Source organism: Passer domesticus, chromosome 5 (genome assembly GCF_036417665.1).
Source record: "Passer domesticus isolate bPasDom1 chromosome 5, bPasDom1.hap1, whole genome shotgun sequence".
Taxonomy (NCBI): Eukaryota; Metazoa; Chordata; class Aves; order Passeriformes; family Passeridae; genus Passer; species Passer domesticus.
The window spans coordinates 81,653,163-81,672,560 of NC_087478.1; the positions used below are offsets into that span (position 1 = coordinate 81,653,163).

At 42.8% G+C, this 19,398-nt stretch overlaps 1 long non-coding RNA gene across 1 annotated transcript; it reads left to right on the top strand.

The window, feature by feature from the left end:
- Nucleotides 1-599: 599 nt before the first annotated feature.
- LOC135301169 (uncharacterized) lies at nt 600-15,349 on the top strand. The gene is made up of 3 exons (XR_010362911.1): nt 600-736; nt 13,833-13,998; nt 14,759-15,349. It is a non-coding gene; the product is annotated as an uncharacterized LOC135301169 (long non-coding RNA).
- Nucleotides 15,350-19,398: the final 4,049 nt, after the last annotated feature.

Here is a 19,398-nt window from a genome sequence, read left to right on the forward strand (position 1 = left end):
AGATGGTGAGTGTATGTGCACATACTCCCAGAGGCGGCGGGCAGTTGCATCTGCTGTGTGATTTTGGAAGCTGTTGGTGTGCACAGAGAGGAAGGAAGGTCACTCCCAGAGTGCGTGCTGGGGGGTTTGGCTTCCAGAGAACCACTGTGACAACCTCTGTGGGCTTTGAATGCTAGGTGGCCACCAAGAGTGAAAGTGTAGCAAGGACAGAGAACCCCCAGATTTGGCTTTATAAACTCCTGATCACCACACAGTAAAAGGTCTGCTGTAGCATGAGTTCCTCCCCTGTAAAATGGTTGGTTTTCTTCTCTACCTAGAAACTCTGTGTGTTAACTAATGCCTATAAAACACTGCATGCTGGGATGGGATGTGCTGCAGAAATGCAAAAATGAATGCTGCTGCCCAGTGGTAGAGCCTGATCCAAAGCCCACTGACTTTCCTCAATATTGGCTTAGGTCAAATGATTTGTGAGTGTAGGCACAGAGTTGGTGGGGCTGTGGCTCACCCCTGAGTGGCTGCAGCTGTGCAGCACAGGTGAGCAGCATTGCAGGGAACGAGCCATGGAGTGCCCAGGGGCACTGACCAACCACAGAGGGCACACAGGGCACACAGGTGCAGGGCATTGACTTGGGGGTATAAAAGGCTGGGCTGAGGGACAAGGAGGCCACACGCTGCAGCCTTCTGGAGGGGAATGGTGTTCGTGTGTGTGGGCAGGTGCCTGAAGCCTTCTGAAGAGGTTTGGTGTTGCTGTGTTTGGGGTGAAGCCTTCTGTTATTTTGTAAGGGTATTCTGTGTACTGTGGCCGTCTCATTTGTGATGTGTACATCCCACAATTGCACTGTAACACTGTCCAGACTCTCTAATGGCTTGAGCCTCAGTTAGGCAAAGGGGAGAAGAAATGCTTCAGTTTCACTCCTGAGAATCTTATAGGAAAAATTATCTGTATGAGGCTGCTACTGCCCTGCCACCATCAAACCTGAGCAAGCACTGCTCAGTGGAGCACAAGCCCTCCAATTCCTTTTAGTGTTTCCCGTTGTGCTCTCTGCTTAATCCAGGCCCTACAACTCCTTTTGGTGTTTCCTGATGTGTTTGCTGCTCAACTCAGGCCCTATAATTGCTTTTGGTGTTTCCCATTTTGTTCTCTGCTTAACCCAGGCCCTGTAATTCCTTTTGGCATTTCCCATTGTGTTCTCTGCTTAACCCAGGCCCTACAATTCCTTGTAGTGTTTCCTGTTGTGTTCTCGGATTGTCTAGGCCCTACAATTCCTTTTGCCATTTCCTATCACGTTCTCTGCTTAACCTAGGCCCTACAATTCCTTTTGGTGTTTCCCATTGTGTTCCCAGCTTATCCCAGGCCCTGGTGCTCTGTGGCAGCTCCTGGGAGCAGGGAGCCATCCCACTGAGCTGCTCCAGGCAGCCCTGGCTCTTGCCAGGCCCTGGCAGCCGTGCCTGGAGCCAGGGGCACCCTCTTTGAAGTGTGGCCACTCTCCCCAGCCCCGCTCCCTCCCCTCTGCTAGGTGTGAACACAAACATCGCCCCGGCCAAAAGACTTCCATTATTTATTGGGGGCTGCTTTTCTGCCAGCTGCGTCCCGTGCTTCAGGCGCTTTGAAGGAGCCAAACAAGTGGGTGTGTGTCTCTAACTGGTAGAATAGCCACTGGAGGTGCACAGGGGCACCTTGTGAAAGCAATCCCTTGTGTCAGAGTGCCAAGAGAAACACGGGACAAGCCCCCTGTGCAAAGAGGTGCTGGTGGGGACAGCCATTAATGCTCAGATTACAATGGAAACGTTTGTATATAAATTGCAAACCACTCAGACTTACCCTCCTCCCTGGTTTGCCTTTTTAAAAAAATTTTTTTTAGAGGAAAAAAGGTGGAGGAGGGAGGTTTTCATTATTGCTGATCAGGGAGTATTACTTGCATCTCTCCCATGGCATATGTTCGTGCGCCTGTGGGCTCACACACGGAGTTCTCATTTCAAAGCTGAACAGCTCCCTTAGCTATTTTTCTTTTCCATTTCTTGGGACTTCAAGGAGTGAGTAGGATGTAATCTCAGAGTGAGGAGGCTTGGTTCTGTGCCAGGCACTACTGACTTGCCACATTGTCCCTGAGTAAGTCACCTCACCTCTCTTCTCCTTCATCCTGCCACCTGTAAAAAAGAGAGTGTGATATTCTCCTTCCTTTGTTTAATTAACTGGCAGTGCTTTAAAAATTCATAGACCGAAAGCCTTCACATCTCTTTTTTTTTTTCTTTTCATTTTAACTAAAACCTAATTTACTTCAGGGCATGGTAGAAACCTCCAGAAACATGCGATTTGGGTCTTATCTTACATGATTACTGTAACCTCTCTGCTTTAAATAACTTCCATCGCTGTGAGTGCCAGTCTGCCTGTTGCAGCTGTAAGAGGAAGGCAGTCCTGGCCCAGCGGGGCTCATCACTGGCACAATTCTTACCTGAGCCTTGCTGAGCTCTTCTGGTAAATGAGGGGTGTGAGAAGGAGATTTTACCTTAGATCACAAGAAATGGACTGCAAGAATCTTCCCAAAGCAGGGATGGGTGTTGTACCATGTTGTAAAAGAATCCAAGTCACTGGTAAGAGAAAACCACACTGCTGCCGTCTGGTTGTTACCTGTCCTATGCTTTAATTTATCTGTGTTTGTATCATGGAAACTTAAAAACTAGTGATGGAAAAGGACACCTGGATCTTTCTGCTTTTTTTGCTGCAAACTTGCCTCTTACATCATTATCTCCTGTTTTATGTATTGGCAGAAAGGAGCAGAGAGATGACCAGAATAAGGGCATTTGCCCTTCCCAGAGATCCCCATTGACACTTTTTCTGTAAGCCCTTTTTTCAGGTAGCAGCTGGGATCTGATTCTGTGATTCCTGCTCATTTGAATATAAGCCATTTTTGTATGCAAAGGATTGCTGACACCAGCAAGTTTCACTGTAATGATTACTATGGAAACGTTTATCTATAAATATAAAATTCTTTAAAGCTTAGCCTTTTATCTTTATAGAAAAAGGCCTGTTTATGTCACTTCTAAGCTCCCAGCTTTAATGTAGACATGAGCTGTTCTCATGCCAAACAAGATAACCTTAGTGTTAGAGCTGTGTGAGCTTTGAAACATGGGAATTTGCGCTAAAACTATTATTTTTTTAATACAATATTAATAGCTGAATGGAAAAATATTTTAAAATGCCTTTCTAAGCCCCAAAGCCCTAGTTCACTTGCAGTCTTCTTTTTTGTGTTTTATTGTAATGTTTCCTGTGTGGAGCAGCTGCTTTCAAGTGCCAGTCAGTCCTTAAACTCTGTGTGTGTGTGCACACAGACATGGGTGTGTGTCATGGTGAGGATGGAGGGGGAACAGTGGAAATGGAGAAGCTCCTTGCTCATTAGCCTTTTCCCTTTGTGTTTATAGATTTTGGTCTTCAAAGCCTTCAAATATGGATTATAGGCTTAGGTCCCCAAAATATGTTTTGGGTTTTTTTTTCTGAATGACACAAAAAAAAAAAAAGACATGATTTTTAGTTAATAAGATTAAGGGGTTTGTTATTTAAAACCTAGAGTGAAAAGGGTGTATTAGAAAGATGAAGACTAGTATTTTTTTCTTTGTATTTCTATCTAAGAATTTTTTAAAACTACTTTTCCTTGACTTTGACAATTGCACTTGGGAAATAGCTATATTAACATAGGGGTTTTTAAACATACACACTAATACCACAAACACCCACATTTGCAGATACTCTAAAGCTATTCCATTAAAAGTATTCTCAAATAAGATGGAGTCATGGGGTTAAGTAGTACAGATTTAGGGTCAAAACTTAAATGTTCCAAAATGTTTGCAGAATCAGGTCCCCACAGACTTTGGAAACAGAATTCATGACATCCATGGAGTGAAATCATAGCTGATGATGATCAGAAGGTTAATTTGTTAACCAAGGAGCAATTGATAGCAGCAACCTTGCCTACAAGGGCACAATTCATATATATGTATTAAAGTTTCTCTTTGTGTAAGTTTTGATTATTAATACTGATGATTTTTTTTTCTTCCACTTTTGGGTGGAATGAGAAAATGGACAGTTAAATATTGCATTTAAAATTCAGCACTAGCCTGATGAGCTGGAGCTAAGAAGCCAAGTTCAAGGATAGAGGGGGCTTTAAGCTACCTTTTGTTCTTCCAGTTTTATGGGAGTTCAGAGAAGCCATCCCAGCCCTCTGCCTGCCCTCACTGAGCACTGCCAGTGTCATGCTCTGGGAAGAGCAGCAGTCAGAGGAGTCCATTGGACACTGCACAAATTCCCTGGGAAAAAAATATGTGAGAGCCAGCATTAAAATCTTAAATGGGACATGCAGTAAAAGCACAACAATAGGCTGGGGCTCTCATAGGGCTGAGGAAAAATCAAATGGTAAATATCTCATATTGGATTCAGACTCCCAAATTTAGAAGCTCATTTGAAGCCTATCGCAATAATTCAAACTTGTTGGATCTGTAAAATTAGCCTGTAAATCTCACAGGAAAGGCTGTGGGGTATTTCAGCACTTTCATTTGTGCTCCTGGCAGGAGCATGAGTATTAGTATAAAAATGACCATGAAAGTAACTTTTAAAGCAGTAGCAGCTTTTTATTCTCTTTCAAATCCTACAGAAAGGATTAGAGTTGTGGGAAAAGATTTAGCTTACTTTTTATTCAGTCCTAATTGGCTTGCCCAGCCTTGATATATGAAATCATACATTGTTAATGCCTTTATCATGTCTTTATTTCTGTTTCAAGGTTCAGATCACGGTCATCAATCCTCTCCAGGAGAGTCTCCTTTCCTAGAGGCTTGCCTTGCAAATGCAGCAGTGGTTTAAACTGGGAGGACTGAGGGTAGGGCTTCACCATGGTCACTGGTGGCTGGAAGGAGAGGTCTGGGTGAAGTTCCCTAGGTCAGGACAGGAATGTCTCTATTCTCCTTCTCACAAGCTCTGCTCACTGTGGTGCTCCAGCAGCACCGTAATCAGGGGACCGTGGTGGGATCTTTGGGATGTTAAGTGTTCCCTGCTGGAAACCTCTGCAACCTCTCAGAGTCCAGCAGGCTGTGGGGAAATAAAAAACCATTGCTTGGAAGGGACTTTGCAGATCATTTAGTTCAGCTTCCCTGCCTGAGGGCTGGCTAGCATTTGTGGAGGCTGTGACAGTTACCTCTGCTACCACCAGAAACTCTGATACTGGTGGGATGCCTTGGCCTTCCTTTAGGACATGATGATTGTGTGACAGTAAAGAAAATCCCAACAAATGTTGCCTTCTCTGACAGAAATACATAGTACTGCCAGGCAGACTCTGCCAAGAAGGGGTAAAAATGCAAGGCAGGTCTGGCCTGTGTGGACACACTGGAATATCCTGAGAAGGTTCATGTGCCTTTGGGCATCCTGGAGTATGGTTGTGTTTGGGGGTACCAGGACGAGTGAAGAGATGAGAATCTTCACTCCATGTTTCAGAAGGCTGATTTATTAAATTATGATATTATATTATATTAAAATGCTTTACTAAAAGAATAGAGGGAAAGGATCCACCAGAAGGCTAGAAATGACAGGAGAGGAATGAATAACAAAAGCTCCTGACTCTGAGTCTAATGCAGCTGCATCTTTGATTGGTTAAGTGGAAACAACTCACATGGACCAATCAAAGATGCACCTGTTGGTAAACAATGTCCAGACCACATTCCACAGGTAGTTATTTACATTTCTTTTCTGAGGCTTCTCAGCTAGAATAGGAGAAAAATCCTAGCAAAGGATTTTTCATAAAATATCATAGTGACACTGGAGCTGTTCACACCATGGTCCTGGCATGTCTGTGTCATGCAGAACAAGGTGTGCATCTACCACAGTTGTGTCTGCACCTCCATGAACACTTGGCCTGAGGCTTAGGGGGACAAACAGGTCACAGCCCAGTCATTCCCTTCTCTGCTGCCACGTGGTAACAAACATCAGCCTTCCTGATGTGCATGGAGCTTGAGGGTTTTAGCCTTCTTCATCAATGCAGAAGTGATGAATTACCTGAGGAACTAATCCATAAGGCTGGACAGTTTTATAAGCCAAGAGCTAGAAGGTGCTCTTTCTAAATTAAACACATTGTTGTGTTTCTTTGGATTCTGTTTCCATGTAGTTTGTGATAGAAGTACCTGTTTCCATTTACAGATGGATAAACACAAGAATACGTTTGCTCTTCCAGCTCTCTGCAAGAATGCTGGCCAGCATGGTTGGCTGACAAGGAGGGGGCCCAGTGTACCTGGAATAATATGAAACACCTTTTTTGTGTGTATTAGTTTACATACGGTGTTCAGGAAGCAGGGCACAGAAACTTCCTTAAACCTCCAGGAACAATAGCTATTGTTGATTGTTGATGTGGCATGAGCTCATATCCAGGATACAGTGAGAAAGGAACTCCTGACTACAGTGAATAATATACTTCTTAACTCCCAGTGTGAAAGAATGTATTTATTGTTTTTCCAATGAGAGATGGAGAAACAGGGCTTTAAAAAGAGGGCTTTTCTTGGCAGGACAAAATCTGATTTTTTTTTTCTCCCCCCTCTTAAAAACTCAATTAAGGAATTTCTTATGGAAGAAAAAAAATTTATAGTCAGGTTCCCAAGAGTCTGTGTTGAAATCTATTTTGAATTTGACTGCATAATATGAAAATGATAAGATTAGTGGGACAGGTCTATAAAGCTCTTCTTTCTAACTGTTTTTTTTTCTTGCCTTCATCTGCAGTGGGGGTGGAAAACTCTACACCACACAGAGCTCAAAGCCCTTGGTCAAAGTTATCCAGGAATACATTTCTCTGGATTTTTACAAAGTTGATTAGGGTGAAGGAGCTTCTTTAATGCTACACTCTGTCAGTCCTTTAGGAGCACAGCCTTAGCTGTTTGAAAAAGAACTTTGCAGAACCCTGGCTGTTCTATCTCAAACTGACACTTACACTAGATTTAGTGGATACTCATGGCTAAATTGTGCACTACAAAAGGAAAGGCCTTGAAGGGAGTCTAATCTTTAAATGGAATGTGCGAGTTAAAACATAGCAGTGGGAGTGAGGGGGCTCTGCAGCATTTCTGATACTGTGGCACCAGTCATGTCCCTCTGCAGAGGAAAAGGGAAAAGGCTCCTGTGGATCCTCCACCTCCAAGGAGCATTACCTCTTTTCATCCCTTTAATGCTTCCCCAGAGAGCCATGTGGAGCACTTTGGGCAAGCAAAACTTTGTCACATACATCATTTTATTGAAATGCTATCCTCGGCAAAGCTGTGCTGCCGTGGGTGTTGGGGTCAGAGGGAGGGCTTGCTGCAGGTCTGGTCTGTGTAACCCTGAAGCCAAATCCCCGCTCCCCGCTTGGTCCCTTGGGCTGGGCACTCACCCCTCTGCACTCCCAGTCCTGCCAAAAGCACCCAGCCAATGCTCTGAGGTAGAATCCCCTGGAAAACTGAGTCACCTCTCCTTGTTCCCGAGTTAAAAGGAAGTGGACATTCAAAATTATTGTTGTTTTTTAAAGATGTTTCTTGCTCTGAAGTCTGACTTTTAACTACCCAAATGGCTATTTCAGTTGTTTTGTGCATGAATGTTGCTGTGTGGTGTCTTGTAAGGGCAGCTATTAAGCCTTGCAGTGACAGAAATAAAAATGCAATGCCACAAGCTCCAATCCAAAGCTGAAAAATGGAGAACAACCTTTGGGACGTTTTTGGGGTTTTTATTTCTCTTAGTCACTTGTCCTTGCTAAACTGAACTACTCTTGGAATATCAAAGTCTTTTGTTAACTTTTTTCAAAAATAACTCTTGGTTAGAGAGAACTCAGATTTTTCTTTTTAAATACGTACACTTTGCATGTGCTTTGAGGAGAACATGGCATCCTTGGTTGCAGGGCTTTAAAAATAAACCCAGTGCAATGTTGCAAGCGAGATAAGATACATGCTTTGACGTTCTCTTTTTTTTTTCCCCTCCAAATTTTAATGACAAATTTAAATAACTTGCTACCAAACATGCCTGGGAAGTTTGTGCAGCAGGTGGCATTGAGGGAAAAGGAGTCCAGTTCAAGTTGGTCTCCAAAGTGGCCAAAATTTGCTCAGGATGGAGTTGATGGCAAACTTAGGCCTAGCTCTTTTCCAGGTGAAAAGCAATAAGTTTTGAATGACATTCCTTCTGTGGTCTTTTTGACTTTCTGATTTTAGGGGCACACAGGACAAGGCTGAGAGTCAACCCTAAATCCCTGCAGGGTAGGGGATTTAGGGGGTAGCTGGGGGTGCCAAGGCTGTGACCTTGCAGACTAATGAGGTAATCACCTACTGCATTCCAAAACAGCAAAACACAGGAGAAGCAAATCAGATAATATTGTTTTAATTTTTCTCTGAGGCTTTTCATCTTCCCAGGAGAAGAATCCTGGGCAAGGTACTTTTCCAGAAAATATGACAGTGACATTTCCCAAGCAAAAATGGACCCATGAAGGGTTAAAGCCACTTGCCAAAGGGACAGTGCCCCTTGCCAAAGCTCCCACTGCAGGGATGTGTCAAAGCCATCTATCAGAAATGGGGCTGTGTTCTGCTGTCTGGAAGACAGGCACTTTTAAATTTAGCTTGGGTTTGAAGTGATTGATAGAACAAGCATCATCTTCTTCTATTGGTTCATCAACAGCCAATTCCCTGTGGGGTATTCTGGCAGAAAATTAGGACCAGTTTGTCTATTGGTGGTTAAAAAATCACACCACTTAGTGCTGAAATAATGAAGACTCTAGCCTTATAGCTTTCTTCAACACTGTTGCTTGTAATACAATGTTTGTGATTCATGTATGATGGTGAGAAAAATTGTCTAGTTTGAGAAAAGAAAACCCATCATACTTGACAGACAGAATTAAATGAAATAATCTTTAAGAATGCAGAAACTTTGCTTATTTCAGAGCTCTTCTTTGAATGCTCCTATTCCATGACAGCCAGCTCATGTAGTATGAATCTGAGCAAGGAGAGAAGCAGGTTTAGAACAAATTTTGTAGGATTATTTTTGTTTCCTTGGGAAACCACAGAGATGTTGGCTTAGCAAGTTGCGGGTTTGACTCGAAGGTTATATATTCTGCACTTTCCACTGTATAATCCAGCTACAAAAGCTGCTGTAAAGGCGGCCTCTCAGATGTCCAAGGGCAACCTTGCCAAATTAGAATGACAAAACATTCCTTCCTAATGGGATAAGCCTTGCTCTCAAACCTTCTGATGTGTTTGTATCTCCTCTGATTATTTTACAACAAAAAATAGGAGTTGCTGCACCAAAAGTACTGGAAATGCTTAATCCTCCCATGCCAGGTTTTTCCTGCTGACCTTGTTGCCAGGTCTCTACTAATGTTTGTAGACATTCTTCTTCTCCCCCCTCTCCTGCTTGGATTCTCATGGAAGAAACAGAGTGTAGGTCTACAAGTACCCAAACCTGGCTGCTGTGGGGTGGCACTGAGGCAAATAAATAGTTTACAGAACCCATTTTTATTTTTCAGTAAATAGATCAAGCACTTCTATTAGTACAAATAGCATCTGTGTCAGTGTCTGGGATTGAAGGAGAAGGACTGCAGCCAGTATGACTCTGCAGGGCACACTTGACATCTGGGGCTGTCTCTTCAGCATCAGGATGAAGGACTGTGAAGTGCACCATGAGAAGCTTTTTCTGCTGTACCACACAGGAACTTTTGTTACAAGCACAAGGCTGGTGACAAATGGTACTTACCCATTATGTGTTTGCAAGCCTTACAATAATTGTTATCCTCAAGATCCAGCAACTCACACATCAGGAAGGAAAAATATTTTCCTTCACCTTCACCCTTACCTTCACTCATCCTTTATTTATTTTTGCAAGTTTAAATGAGGAGGTTGAAAGTGATTTCATGCTGCAATCTAGACTATCGTTGAGTTTTGTGAAGTTCAGAGGAAAGAGAAAGATAGGAAAGAAATATGCAAAAAGCTAAGGCACATTTTGTCATCTGGGTTCTGGTCCAAAGACACAGCTTAAGGAACTCCCAAAAAAAAAATCAAAGCAGTGTTGATGGGTGCTGGGATATTAAAAAGATCCTTGTACAGGTTTTCCAGAGTTCCCAGTCCCCTTCACCATGACATCTGCAGCAGTATCTGCAGAAAAATGGCCACGTTGTTCTAGTCTGTCTTGTATGATTGTGCACCACAGTTGCCATGTGAAGAAGCCAGAATGAGTGCCTCTGATTTTTGTGAAAATAGCTGCCTTTTTAGGCATGTTTTTAGATGTGTGTTAGATAAACATATTTGGGGTTTTTGAGAAGCATTCTAAGTGTACCAGAGTAGTTAAAACATCACTCTCTATGCACAAGGGAACAGATTCTTTTAAATTTACTTTTTACCTTGTTGGCTTCATTCTTGTGACTACCAAAATTCTTTTAACACACCCTTGATCTCTACTTGTACAAGCAATTTTTTTTTTAATGCAAGAATAATTCAGCTTTCCAGACTACCTGAAGGCACGCTTATCTGTGGTATGTTGCAAAATTCAGAGCAGACATTGTTTTGCCTTTCTTTACTTTAAAAAAAAAATGCAATAGTTCCCATCCAAAAGAATCCCTTTGGTCAACCTGGTGTACTCCAGAATAATCCAGTTGCTGTAGTTATGAGCCTCAGCCTAGATAAAAACAGAGGTGTGGTGAGATAAGCATCAACACGAGCTATCTCTGGTTTGTAGTTTACAGGAGCATTACCAGCACATGGCACCATCAGGAGGGAATTGCAGAACAGTGCAGGCAGTATTTGGATAGCAGATAATAAGACAACATATAACCCAAAACTTCTCTGCCAGTCAATATAGATAAGGGAATGGAAAGCTGATAGTGGAGAGGAGGCCTCTTGCAGCTTGTTCTGGTTCTGTTAAGTGCCAGACGTTTGGAGTCACCACCACCAGCAGTTTGATGGCTTCAGTTTCACCAAAGCCTTGCAGTTCCTCTGCAAAGCTGATGCAGACCATTCAGCAAGGGGAGGTGTCTCCACAGAGCCCCTGAGAGGGCTGAAACCAGATCCATTTGTGGCAGCTGCCCTTCTCAAAGCCATCCCACAAAACAAGGCATGACTTTGCTAGGACTGACCTATCCACTTTCCTCTAGTACTTTTAGCTTTCAGCTTTAGTGTTGCAAGCAACTTGGAAAAAAATTTTATTTGTGGCATAGCTTTATATTGCTATGATATGTGTTTGGTGGGGTTTTTTTGTTGTTTTGGTTCTTTTTTTTTTTTTTTGTAAATGCCAAGCATTTGGAAGCTCTCCAGTATTTCCAGTGCACTCTTTGCATCCATCTCTACTGCTGCTATTTGGAGCTGTTGCACTTGATTCCATTAAATTATAACCCCTTTTTTTCAGAGAGCAACTGACTGCATTTCAGCAATCAGGTGCCCTTCAGACTGTGAGACTGAGTCTCCAGAGCTATGAATGACTTTATAATTATGGGGGGGAAATGCAAGACTTTCAAAAGGAAAAGCAAGTATCCCTTTCCTCAGCTTTTCTCCCACCTTTAGTTCTGCATCCATGCCTTTAGTTCTGTATCCACACCTCACCACAGACAAGATCAAGCCTATTAGGAGGTAGCTTTTGAACTACCCCTCTAGACAGGGAGCAATCCATATTAGAATTCCAGAATTTAATCATACAGAGGAAGAATAAGAATCCAGAACATTTCAAATCCCAGCTGACCACTCAAATTCAGAAGATACTGGCTGTTTTGTACTGCCAAGATAATTTCTAGTGTTGAGAAGGAAATTGGGATTTGGAATTAGTTGAAAACTTTCAAGTTTGTGTTGATAAAGGGGAGGATCCTGCATTCCTTGTGACTTCCCTGTGAGGCTGAGTAAAGAACCTCCTTCAGGCTGCTTTGTGAGCTGGTAATGCCCAGCATCAATTTCCATTTGATGTGGTAGGCATCCCTTACAAACAAGGGACTAGACAGGAGCAGGATGGGTGAGAAATCAGTGAGTTGAGGGGACCTCCCTAATTTCTGGACGTAGTTCCTGGCAGGCATAGATGGAGGAGGGCAACTGCTCTGCATAACTGTGGGTCATGGCTTAGCTTTATTTTTGGGCACTCGGCAAGAAGCTGTGACTAGGGCTTTTTTTCATTAGTTTTTCCCAAGGCCCTCCTTTTCCCAAATGCAACTTCCCCAAATGGAAGCAAAGGAGTTCAGCAGAGACATGAAGCTATGAAACCAATCCAAAATATTTCCTTTGCAGTGCTTTGCACTAGCAATGTGTCAGAGCACTGGTTTCAAGTTGGATGAACATTCATGTCCTTGTGAGTGACTGTGTGTAGGGAAAAGCCTGATGTTCAGAGACACAAAAGTGTTTAAAGAGAATGTACAATAAGGAGCTAACTGGCAATAATTTGGTGTGGTTTTTTTTTTGGTTTTTTTTTTTTTTTTTTTTTTTAATTGAGCTGGTAATTTTATCCATAAGTAAAATGTGGTCCAGGTGGGGCTGCTCCTTTTAAGGTGAGCAGCTGAGTGTGGGAGAGCAGTTTGCAGCCTGCAGCGGTCAGGTGGAAGTACAGTGAGTGTAAGTGAGGAGCAGGAATGTGGCACTGATGCTCAAAAGGCAGGGAGCAGTGTGTAAGCCCCACAGTCAGGTCTCTAGAAATGGGAATGGCTCCTGAGCACCAGAGAGGACTTTATCTGTGCAGTTTGCTGCAAAGCAGAGCCATGAATTTCCTGGGTACATGCTTGGAAGCAGTGACCTACTTGCAGGAATGTAGCTAACAGGGGAAGACTTGGGTATAAACCTTTTTTATTTCTGTTCTGCTTTGCCTACCCTCTTTTGAGTTTTCTCCACTTAGAGCCAGCTAATTAGTTTATAATCTAATTAAATTTGGCTTTTTATTTCAGTTTGGTCATCTTTAGGGAGCTGGCTCTGAGGAGAAGCTCTGGGATGATGGAGTTCAAAGCTGGAACTGATGAGGAATCCCAATGGACTCTGTCCCCTGCCTTGTGCAGGGACACCCAGCCTGCACAGCTTGCTGATGCTTAATATTTGGGCAGGGGTAGAGCCTAAATCCATCCCACCCCAATTCTGACAGGGCAGAGGAAGGAGCTGTGGAGGCCAGCAGCTCCAAGGCTCCTGTTTTCAATCAGAGTATGAACAACAGTGCTTGAATTAAGGTCTGCAGCTCACTCTGGTTGTTCTGGGTGGAACATTTTTGTTACAAAACCTGTGAATCCCAGACTTTTCCTGATGATGTTATTGTTGCATATAATGCCATTGTGGAGCTACCTGTGACCTTCAGATAGGTTGAGTACCTATGAAAAAATAACCAAACTGGGCATAGGAGTGCCTGGCTGACATCTTAGAAAATGAAAAGGGGATTTTGGAGAAACAATTCCTATTAATTCATGCTGCCAGCTGGTCCTAGAATTCCTGTGGATATTACTGGGAGTCAGTCTTCTAATTATGAAGGGCCTTCAGTGGCCCATTGGATTCTCTTAGACAATGATACTTAGAATCACAAGTTTCAGGAGCTTTATTTGTGAGTTCTGCTTCCCTATAAATTTACTGCTGTCCATCCACCTCTTAGAAGGGTATATTTTATATTAAAGACATTCACGCAGGTTTTATTGTTGGGCTTGCTGTTACTTATTTATTTCTAAAGTAAACTCAAGGTTAGAACTGACTGCAGGCACTAGAGTAGTGATTTCTTACCATAACTAGTATCCAAGCAAAAATCTCATTTTCATCTGGTGTTGAAAAATCTTGGCCTTCAGATTTTATTGTAAAGTTCTTAGTAGGTCATCCAATTAATAGATTGACCTATATTTATTTCATTTCTCTTGCTACAGGTTAATTTTGACCTCTGGAACTCGGAGAAATAAAGCACAAAATAATGTGTCAGATAAAAGAAACTATTGCAACGTAGGCTGAGAAGCCAAAGCTGCTCAGGGCAAAGGTGGCAGGGAAGAAGGCACAGTACATAATTTCTGGTGGTGATATTCATGGCATCTCACAGTAAGTGCATTCAAATACGTTTCTAGCAACTCACAGCTGCTTCTTATGGATGAGGGGGATTAGCAGTAACAGGAGGTAGGACTTTAAAGTGAAAATGTATTAAAATAGCCTGCTTACAAAGGAGCATGGCTCCTGCAATCTTCCCAGGGCTTGCATCTTCACTGCTCTGTGCTGTGTTTGCATCAATACAGAAATTTGTATTTGCAGCCTGTAGGAGTTTAACTCAGCACCTGCTGCCACCTTATTTAGAGGACTGTGTGTTTTGTCGCTGTTTTTGGGGTTTTTTAAAACAACTAGGAACAGTTCTTCAGCACATTTCCTGTCTGCAGAAATAAATAAATGTTATAGGAATATATATAATATATTTTAATATATATATGAATGAAATATATAAGATATATAAAAATATTATATGTATAGGAATGTGTATGCTTACAATTGCACGCTCTACATATATGAATATATAATTATAAATATTATATATAAATATGTATATATAGGAATATATATATATGTTTATATACAGGAATATAAATATTCCATGCTGCAGGAGTGACCTGCCTTTGCTCAGTCCAGGGGCAGGGCTATAGGATGCAGGCTGGCCTGTGCTGGATCTGGTTGGGGCACCACAGGATTTAGAGCTGCAGCCATTCAGAGGGCATTAGCATTTTGAAAGGTTTAACCAACAAAAGCACACTTGTGGCTGGGGGAATACAGACGCTGAGAATGTTTAAATTCACGTAATGATTTGGATCCTCAGGACTGCTTGATTCACCCTTGCAACCTTGTCTGCAGACAGTGCCACAGGCTTAACTCACCTGCCAAGAAGTGTGAGCGTTCCTTGGAGTCTGTAAAATGCATCTGTGTGCAGCTTTGATAGCTTTTACAAGGCACAAAATTACTGTTCAGAGCAGCTCCCTTCAGCTACTTTTAAGTCAAGTGAAGTAAGAGTAAATATTTCTCAGCAGGTTGGAATTCCAAGTGCCACTTCTCTTTCTGTCTTTGGAGTCTCTATTTTTGTATGCATATATTTTGTGCAGGTTCAAGCTGAGACGTTTAGGGGTCAAGGCAAAAGAAGTCTGGAAAAATCACAAAACATTCTTGATAAATATTCACCAATATGGTAAATTCCATGAAAGTATGGGTTGTTTTTTTTAAAGAAATATGTATACATGAAGTGCTAAATCCATACAGACAACTTTTTGTGTGATGATAAAAGGAGATAAATTTACATTTACCTTGAGATTTTGTTGGTACTTCTAGTATGTGAAATTTCAATTAAATATAGAAAAGTAGTGATGGCTATGTTGATGAATATGGGTTTTTTCTGAGAGGGAAATTAAATGCTGATGATGAGACGGACATTGCCCTGTGGTGAAATAAGCCTAGTAGGGAGTTGTGTTTCTGGAGCAGAACTCCTGCAGCAAGCTGTGGCTCTGGAGGTGAGCCAGTGGCTGGGGAGAGGGGTCCACAAAGTGAACCCCAAAGTGAGCCCCTCCAGAGTTCTGTGAGAACCAGTTCTTGCCCTGACCAGGATCAGATGCTGCCTTGGTCTAACTGGGGCACAGGTTTTGCCCCAGGAGCAGGACCGTGTGCTGGAGCATCAGTACCTCTGTGATTCTGTCCTCACCCACTTTCCAGGTGAGACATTCTGCCCCAACTCCTTCAGTCAGACCATGAAACTGGGGGTCTGTTTTCCCATTTTCAGTCTCAGCACTGAATCCTCCTTCCCAGGGCCAGGGTCAAAGTGAGCACAGTGCAGGTAGGAGAACTGCAGGTAACTGCAGCTGGGTTAGGGTTTCTGCTTGTCCTCAGCAAACACCTTCTCCTTTGCAGTCAGCATAATGAAGGTCGTGAAAGATGAATTTGTTGTTCCTTGTTCAGAAAGTGTGCTGGCTTTGCCTCTTCTGCCTTAAAAGGAACCTTCATTATCTCATTATACATGCTTTATTCTCATTCATATTTCAGATAATGCTTACCTTCTTACAAATCTTTAGGTTTTGTTTTCATTTTTTCTGAAGTCATGATATCACCTTGTGTTAACTGATTAACACAGAAAAGGGCTGGATGAATAATTCATTGTGTATGATTAAATCAAAGAATTTACGTTTCCTTTTGTTTCATAAAATGTCTGCAAATATATCAAAGCTTCCTTTCAGCTATTTGTTTTTGCAAAGTTATTTTGCCAAATAATTGCAATAAATATTCCTTTGTGCTGAAAGTGAAGCAGTATTTGTGTGAGAATTTGACATAGGTGTCTAATACCTTTACAATGCTGGTAGAAACAAAGGGGAAGGTTGTTTTGGGTTGAGCTGTTTGGGTGCTTTGAACGCCACTCCAGTATTTTTGGGCACACCTCACTTGAAGAACCAGTGGAGGACATGACTGCTCTCAAAGTAGGAAGGGAACCAGATTTAGGCAGATGATCATGTACTACTTACACTTCAATTTCTGTTTTGGAGTTAAAAGGACTGGCAATAAGATGTGCCCTGATCCTCAATATATGCCCTCCTAAACCCAGATGTTTATCTGAGAGTTGTGTTATTAGGCATGCACCTTGTGATGTGTATGGAGCTGCACAGGCTGGCTGCTCCCCAAGAACAGAGTCCTCTTGTCTGTCTTGTCACAATCTCTCATGTTCTGTCTAACAAAGCTGGAGAAGGAAATGGCATTTGTTATTTGCAATGTTTCAATCACTCTCTGAAATCCACAGACAAGTACTTCAGCTGGTAGAAGTAGATGTAAAATGGCAGCAGCTTATTTGGTGGAGGAAATATTTACTAGCTGTACAGAAAAGGCCTGGAATCTGGGGACAGTGGATGGGCTCTGAGCACTTCTTTCTCTGTAAATGGCTAAACTAAAAAAATATTGGTATTTGGTGGCTCCTGTCAGCTGGAGACCAAAGCATCTTTGTCAAGAATTTTCCACTGCAGATTTTGGGGCTTACAGGCACTTAAAAAAAATTATATAAAAAAAAGTCTATATAAAATTATTAATTTTATGTTGCACACAATGCGTGCCTGCATGTGTGTTTTATTTTCATAGCCATTCCTAAGGAGACAGAGGGAAGATTTGCCCTCTTAAAATAATGGCAAAAATAGCAAATCAGATGGTAGTGGTGGGGGGAGGAACAGCCTTGAGGAGACTGTTTATGAAGGCTTTCATTCCATCATGTACCTTGGACATAGCTCAAGTGAGGGAGAATCTGCTGTGCCAAATCTAAACTTGGCCCTGGAAGAGGCAGATAAGGACCTGTGCCTAGTGCAAGCCATGGGAAGAATCATCTTTGGAGACAGGCACAGCTGATGGAATCACAGATCGTGATAACCTGTGGATCAGGCTGTGCATCTTTCTGACAAGCATCAGCTGTTCCTTCCCAGCCTCTGGGTGACTCCTTCATACCAGATGCAGCATTTAAAAAAAACAATCGCTAGTGATGTGGATTAGGAGGGGGGGAAAAATGTGAATTGGAAGGGACCCAAGTTCCGACTGAGCATGGGTGTCCCCTGGGTCAGATGAGAGAGTGTGTTTCCCAGGAATCACAGGCCAGATGACATTTGCAGAAAATGTGGAGGGAAAGGCTATTAGAAATGGGATTGTCTGAAGAGGAGGAGGCCACATAAGAAGAGTTAAATTTTGCTAATGCAGCAGGGTCACCATTAGCATCCCCAGTGTGGGCAGCTATCCCTGAAGTGATGCTATTATGTTTCTGGAGCCATCAGGAGATAACAGATTACAGTGGACAGAGCATCCAAATTTGGTGATCCCTGGAAAATGACCAACACAGAGGACAAGCACACTTCTTACCACAGGAGTTAAATAGGTGGCCCCTGCTCCCATCCAGCAGGAGCAATCCAGCTGTTTATCTGATCAAGGCTGCTGCACAGCTACACACCGTGTAAATCTGGACCAAAAAGCAAACAGGATTACTGTGCAGTCAGGGGAAAAATCGGGTGTCTAGAAAGGAGATTCAAAGTCATTCACAAGGGAAAGAAGACATCCACAGCTCTGGGCAGGACTTGCCAGAAGCTTCTGCTGATGACAGCTGACAGCAATACACAAGCAGTTGCTTTTACAATTTTTTCCAGGAACAAGGTCTTTGTAAGATTGTGCTGAAATAAGGGACTGCTCAGGCAGACAGATTTCATGTCTTGTTTTTCAGGAATGAGCACCTGATGTCTACCAGGTGCCTACCCTGCTTGTCAGGTGAGTTTTTAGCCACACATGTGCTCTGTGCTGCTGCATCCGTTCTGCTGGCAACACCTGGTCAGTCAGTTCAGGGAAACCCTGAGTGTATTCCTGTGCTCCACAAAAAGTATTACCAAAGCCCAGAAAGATTTGTTCTTCCTGCAACTCTTTCCCTCCTGCTCAAATTCATCTACCTGCGACTTTCCCTCCAAGGTGACTACTGAGAAGTGTAAAATCTGTGCAGGGGCAATGGGAAGAGGCTTCTACAGTCAGCAAAACCAGCTTTGACAGAGCAGGGCAGTGGGCAGATATGCTGGTGGGAGTGTTACAGGCCACCCAACCAGGATGGAGAGGCAGATGAAGGATTTTGTGAGTGCCTGGCTGCTGTTTTAGGATTGCCATCTCTTGCTCTTGTGTGAGGCTTGCCCTTGGTGGCTGTCTGCTGGAAATTCAACACAGCAGAGAGGAAGCAGCTGGGAAGCTCCTGGAATGAGCTCTTCTCTCTCCTTCCACTTGTGTGGAGGAGAACTCCCAACACGAGTGGTCAATGAGCCCTGCAGGGGTAGGGCCCTGCTGGAGCTGCTGTTCATCCACAGAGAAGGGCTGGTGGTATAAATACATCAACAACAAAAGGAGGGCCAAGGAAAAAATCCATCTCTTCTGGAAGACCTCAATGTGAATCAAGCCCAGCCTCCAAGGACAGCCAAGCACAATTCCTACGGTAATGGCAGAGGCATATAAGGCAATGGGGCTGCCAGACCACTCAAAAGTCACAAATCCCTTCCCTCTGTGCTTGGTCTGGAAGGACAATAAGCAAGTTGCAAGATGACAAAGATGCAAAGTGATATGGGAAGATTAACAGATGACTCTCCTCTGCAGCATTCTCAGCAAATCTACTACAGCTTTTAAAGTATGCTAAAAAGGAAAGGCTGGTTTTAACATAATCCAGTCAACTGATGGCAGTCATTGCTGTGGGATAACTATGAGCCCTGAATTTTAATGGATTGCAAAAAGAGAAGTGGGCATGTTTAAAGGGATGGGAAGATTAAAAGATTTAAAACAGAACCACAGAGAGTCGCACTCAGGATCGTGAAGATGAAATCTAAGCACAAATTGACAGGAACTGGCAGAGGTTTCTTTTTTTGGGTGAATCTTTCTATAGTTGTCCACAAGGGTTTTTTTGCCCTTTCCTCTGAAGCTTTAAGGCACGAT